Source organism: Lacerta agilis, chromosome 6 (genome assembly GCF_009819535.1).
Source record: "Lacerta agilis isolate rLacAgi1 chromosome 6, rLacAgi1.pri, whole genome shotgun sequence".
NCBI lineage: Eukaryota > Metazoa > Chordata > Lepidosauria > Squamata > Lacertidae > Lacerta > Lacerta agilis.
Genome location: NC_046317.1, coordinates 49,218,007 through 49,224,021, shown reverse-complemented (window position 1 = coordinate 49,224,021; position 6,015 = coordinate 49,218,007). Strand labels below are relative to the sequence as shown.

The following is a 6,015-nucleotide window of genomic DNA, read 5'->3' as shown; positions in this document are numbered from 1 at the left end:
GGGAAAAACTGGGTGTACATTTCCAAAATATAAGATAAAAAATAAAATAAAACTTACATATTTTGTTATGTGCAAATGGCTTTAGATACCTATTAGGTCCATAAATTACCATATAGCATATATTCAACACAAAAAACAGCGACAATTTGTTGTTGACAAAGGACAGCTGGACATATAAAGGGCCAGTAGCTTAGGACCTCATCAAACCTAAATCCGGCCCTGAACGCATCGTATCAATACAGTCAGTCTCTCGAGATGATATGTGAAACGCCGCACCGCTCAGGTCCGCCCTCCCCCCTTTTTTGCGGCATAATTTTGTCCGCTTCTCTCCAGCTCCCTACGGGAAAAGCCGAAAGCGAGATCTCTCCTCTTCTTATTTTGGAAGGCGTTGGCAAAAAGTTGTGTTCGAGCCGTTCCGTCGGAAGGGTTCTCTCTCTCTACTCAGATCAAATTACACAGTTCAAAGCAGTCAGCAATGATCTTCGCGAGAGTTACCGAAGTCTGCTGTGTTTCCTGCCCTCCACCTGCCTCCTCAAGTGCCTCAAAAGTTTGCTTCGGTGGGGTTGATTGAGGTTAAGTTGCTCAATCAGCCTACATTTTTTTTATCCCTTGTTAAGCTTTCAGAGAGGAGCGGGAAAAGTACACAGGGGGTTGTGTGTGTGTGAGAGAGTGAAATGCGGTAGTAGTTGCTCTACATAGGGAGAACCGGGTTGCCTGAGGCAAGAGAGCGCCTTCTGCGATATATGGGATTTCGCAGAACTGCTTGCCCGGGACATCCTTGGGACTTGCTGTGAGTTTCGGGGGCGAGGCGGCTTCGGCGGCCCGCTGCCTGAGAAGACCCGGGGATGTAGCGCCGGGCGGGAAGTGGGTGCGTGGTGGGACTATGGCTTCCCCTCCCTCGATCTATCGGCCTCTTCTTTATTTTCCCGGAGGGAGGACGGGAACTCGAGACTTCGGACTCCCCTCAGGCAGTTTGATTGTGGATGAGCGGGAGGCGCTATTTACATACGCGCGGGGAGAAGCGGCCCAATGAGAAAGCGCCATGGGGACCGCTCTCCCAGACGGGCAAGCGCCAGGGCCAGTAGGCAGCAGGAGGAGGGGCTTCGCGGAGGGGACTCGCGGCCAACGCCGGTAGCTCATGTCATTCCTGGTCGGATAACGCGGCGGCAGCGGTAGAAGCAGCGGCAGAAGCTGGCGGCAGCGGCGGCGGCGGTGGCGAGGGCAGGTACCCGGCGTTGGCTCGCGGGCCCGGCGGCTTCGCGGCAGGAAAGAGGCGCGCTTTCCTCGCTACCTCGGAGGGAAGGAAGGGGCGCTGCTCTTGGGTTGGCGGGACCTCCAGCCCGGTCTCCCTCCGCTCAAGGGGGCGCCTCAACCTCTCTCCCGACCCCCGGTCCCTTCGGAGGGGCCCCTTTCGCCCTCCTTCCTGAGGGGAAATCTTCTGGGCAGCCCAAGCGCTGGTTGCCACCATGGCGCGCCTCGCACACCCTCCCCCCCCCCAACCCCATAACAACAGGCGCCGGCCGCTCACTTCCCCGTAGGATCCAAGCCCTGTTTATTCTTCTCCCCGCCACGACTTCCCGAGCCAGGCGTTGCCTTGAGAGACTTGGAAATCGAATTTCTCTCACTTGCCGTCGTTCTATCTGACTTATTCTTCGGAAGAACCCCCCCCCCCCAAACAGCCCCATTATTAAAAGGGGGGAAAGGAGGGGAGGAACAATGGCAGATGCTTTGTGTGTATAAAATATTGGGGTCGGGGGGTGGAGGGGGCGATGAAAATAATGAAAGAACTGGGAGCAGGGCGAGGGTGAAGACGCTTCTCGCCACCACCACCGAGCAATCACTTTTTTGGATGCTGATGACAAGACACCTGGCATTTCCAACCTGGGTTTAGAGGGTGTTTATATACACAAACGCTGCTGCCTCAGTCATTGCAGTGGAGCAGAACTGCGGAGAGAAAGTAGTGATGTTGTTATTAGCTCCCCCCCCCATTAGTGTCTCCTCTTCATTATGTAAGGAGGAGGTGGAGATGGAGTTGGGGGGAAGGAATTTAAGCTCTCATGTTACTTCCCTTTTTTCATACTATCTGAGACTTGGGTGATGGCTGATTTGGAGCTAGGCAATTGGACCTACTTAAATAAAGATTTGAGAAAAGACCTTTGGGGGGGGAAAGCACCCTTTTGCTAAAGTGGTATGTTAGAAGTTTTGAGACAGAACTGATGTCTCGGTGTATTTTGTTGTTTCATGGGCTCCTGACTTCTTTGTTTTGAAGCTATAAGTGTAACTCAGAATAAATGAGCAGGGTTCTGTCTTTGTTTGGGAAATCGAGAATGAAAAGTTGACAAAGTTTATTTATTCCAAACAGCAGTATCTGTCCAAAGCTGTAATATATCATTTATAAGAGGGGCATTTCCCACTTGTATTTACAAATGTTTATTTTAAAAACTTTTTGTCTAATCTTGCCTTTCGAAGCTTCATGTAGATTCATCTCCAAAATGGTACAAAAGCCCCTTGTATTGTGGAGGTAGAAACACCATCATATTCCCAACATTATATACTTTACCAAAATAGTATTTGGAGTCTCCATAGAAATTCCCTAATGCATAAAAAGAGGAAACTGGAAAGTTTTAATGTGAAAATCCCATTGAAATTTCTAGCAAGAGGAAAACATTGTAGTATATGAGAGAGAGTACATTAGTCCTATTAAGGAGTGCAAGAGAACCACCCCAAAAATTGTTTCTGAAAAGGAAGAACAAATCTGTGGATTATTATTATTACAGTCAATATGTGTGTGTTGTGTGTGTGTGTGTGTGTGTGTGTGTGTATGTATGTGTATATGTATAATTTACTTTTCTGCCCCAAAGCCCTCAAAGTGGTAAACAACATGTTAAAACAAAATGTTTAATAAAAGTACAATAAAATGAAATAATAAAGTCAACAAACAAAGCAATATACAAGTGCAAAATCTTGACATAGGAGGGCCAAAAAGCATTTGCAAGCCAGAGGATTAAAGGATGCTCTTTCCAAACCTATAACACACACTTAGAGGGATAAAAGCCTGTACAAATTATGAGAAATACTAAAATAAGTTTACCCCTACTAGAAGAAGGGTGCTCTCAACATGATTGTAATCCAAGCTGGATTACCGGTATATTGGTCACAAATGGCAAAATGCTAAAAGTAAACTTCAATAGCTAGTTTATTGCATTTATTTTTTATTTGATGTATGTACTACTAATAAATAGGCACATGTATTGATAACAAGGGATTGTAAAAACTATGAATCCTTAGAAACATGGGTTCATAGTGCCTTTCAAAGAGCAACATAAATTATTTTCAATAAAAACTATTCTAACGTAATGGATCCTTAGCATGCTAATTGATTGAGTTATTTTTGTATGACCCGTCATTTTACACTTTCACTGTATTCATACTCCTTTTAGGAAGATGGAATTTAATGTAAAGTTTAACAGACATTTTGAGTTTAAAAATTCATTATATAACCTCTTTTTGAGAAAAAGTAAAGGTTGCCATGAGCCATGTCTCATAGGAAAATTCCAAAATCTGTATTAGGGCAATGCCTTTTTTAGGCCAAGGAAATTTCACAAAATAATGTGCAAGGTTTTCATCAGACTAGATGGTAAACAAGGCAATCTGTTGGAGAAATCTGTTTTTGACTGATGGTACACCCCTGGAATCTGTATATGGTCATGGTGTTAAGATGAAATTGCAGAGGAGGTAGCAGACATTCAAATGAGAGTATTTAGGTGCTATGCTGGCATCAGGTTGTACCATGGCCTTCCAGGAACAAGAATAATAAAAATGGCTGATTCCCAACCTCTGAAAATAAAGAACTATTATTACCCAGGTCTCCCCATCCTTAGGTTAAACATATTGGTAGGTAGAAAACAACTACCTGTTGACAGTGGTCACATGTGTATCCTTCAGGAACCAATAACTAAGTGAAGGATAAAAGGATGCATTTCAGTGTTTAAATTACCAGGATTTTTTCTGTAGAATACAAAAGTATACTAGTTGCATTTTATGAAGAGTACTCGTTTCTATGCTAATTGTTGTCAGTAACCTCTAAGTCAAAATATACTTGTGTCTAGAACTGGGGGGATGGGGGTGGGGGAGGAGATAAAGGCAGATTGGTGGCCAGGAGTTGTGGATGAAAATCAATTCATCGTGGAATGATTAAGCACCTTTTCCCTTCACAGCTTCTGTGCTCTCAAGAGTGCCTTACGAAGTATAAGGGGACTTGAAAGAACTAAAGTTATTGTAAACTTGTTTTGTGGAAACTTCACTGGGTGCTTTTTCGTTCTAGCATAAGTGAGATGGAACAACTAATTCGTTCATCTGTTTTGTTTAGCAACCCAGTTGTGATTTTATTTGTTCCAGTCATATACCCTTTAATGGCTGAACTCTTTGAGTCACTATGGAGACAAAGTTTATAGGATTGATTATGATTAAGAAATATGTAAGATGTATACAAGGCTGCAACAACTGGTTTTATGTGAAGGCCTGGGATTTGCCTTACGAGTACATGTTCTTATGCATGGGGAGGCAAACTAAGGCCCGGGGGCCAGATCCGGCCCAATTGCCTTCTAAATCTGGCCCGTGGACGGTCTGGGAATCAGCGTGTTTTTACATGAGTAGAATGTGTGCTTTTATTTCAAATGTATCTCTGGGTTATTTGTGGGGCATAGGAATTTGTTCATTAAAAAAAAAATAGTCCGGCCCCCCACAAGATCTGAGGAACAGTGGACTGGCCCCCTGCTGAAAAGGTTTGCTGACCCCTGCTCTTATACTACCGTTGATGCATTGTGGTACTTCTAGGGAGAACCCCAGTAGGTCATCTTAGCTGGAATGAAAGAGAAACCAATGGAGCTGAGTGCTGCACTTTTGAAGTAGTGAAAACTCAGAGCTGTTTACCAGATTATTGTTTGTGGTGTAGATAAAGGAGGCCCATTGGGTTAGGCAGACTGACAGCAATCTTGTGCATTTAACTGAAATTGGGAATATTGCCTCACTCTTGGTCCCCTACACAACCATCTGATGCCTGTTTTTGATGGTGGGACTTAGCTCCCTGTTTGCCTAGGAGCAACTGCTACTACCTTGATAAGTGCTCCTGTGGCCATCCGGTTCAGCCTAGGATTATTCACAGCATTCCTCCGATATCAACCCTCTTTGCTTCTCTCCTACTCTTGTGCATTGAGTTTTCCTCTCCTCTGGGAAAGTTTTGACCCTTGCAATCCAGTTCTGCACAAATATATTTTAACTGAAATAATTTAGATTTATTTTCATATAAATCTGTTTAGAAACTAGGCATAAGTAATCAATATTTTAAGTGTTGGCCAAGGAACAATACATTAAAAAAATAGAGCATCCTGTGGCACTGGAAGGCTAACAATTATATTACGGTATAAGGTTTTGTGCAGCTGAACAACTTCATCAAACGCATGAAGTATAATCCTTCCTTGTTTGTCTGGCCCATAAAAGCTTATACCATCCATACTACATTTGTTAGTGGTCAGGGTGCCATAAGACTCGGTGTCTTGCAGTAAAAACAGACATGGCCATTAGGTAATTATATCTTTAACAAAAAAAAAGAGCTGTATTTGAAACATGACTTTCCTCTGGCCTTTTTGCTTTGAATGTATTCTGAGGGCAACTCTGAAAATTTCTATTCACCCCCATTCCTAAATATTTTGTGCTGGTGGCTTAGAATTAAAGTATTTCATATTGGTACAGAGCTGGTGCTTTAAAATGTTATTCTGTTTCCTTAAACGTTATGAATGCATCCAATAATTTTGCAGAGCAATCCTATACAGTACTCATTGTATGTTAGAAGTGGAGATACACCACTGCTATGCTAGCAGAATAGCCACCATATGCAAGGTACGCTTAGCTGAGGAGGGGAAAACACACAAGGATGCCATTAAAATGTTGGACATGCCAGTAGTGTGGCCTTTATGTTCTTTGCAATCAGCATTTTGAAACACAGCACCAAAGGGG

The 6,015-nt window shown here is 43.6% G+C and overlaps 1 protein-coding gene across 2 annotated transcripts in view; it reads left to right on the top strand.

Annotated features, from left to right (window-relative positions):
• Nucleotides 1–1,153: 1,153 nt before the first annotated feature.
• The window catches only part of FKBP5 (FKBP prolyl isomerase 5), a 47,799-nt gene continuing 42,937 nt past the window's right edge, over nt 1,154–6,015 (top strand). Inside the window, exon 1 of one of the 2 annotated variants that reach the window (XM_033152535.1) lies at nt 1,154–1,225. The gene's annotated coding sequence lies outside the window, so the exon portion shown is untranslated. Of the gene's footprint in view, nt 1,226–2,156; nt 2,189–6,015 lie in introns of those variants that run through there. The other variant, XM_033152537.1, reaches the window with a different exon arrangement.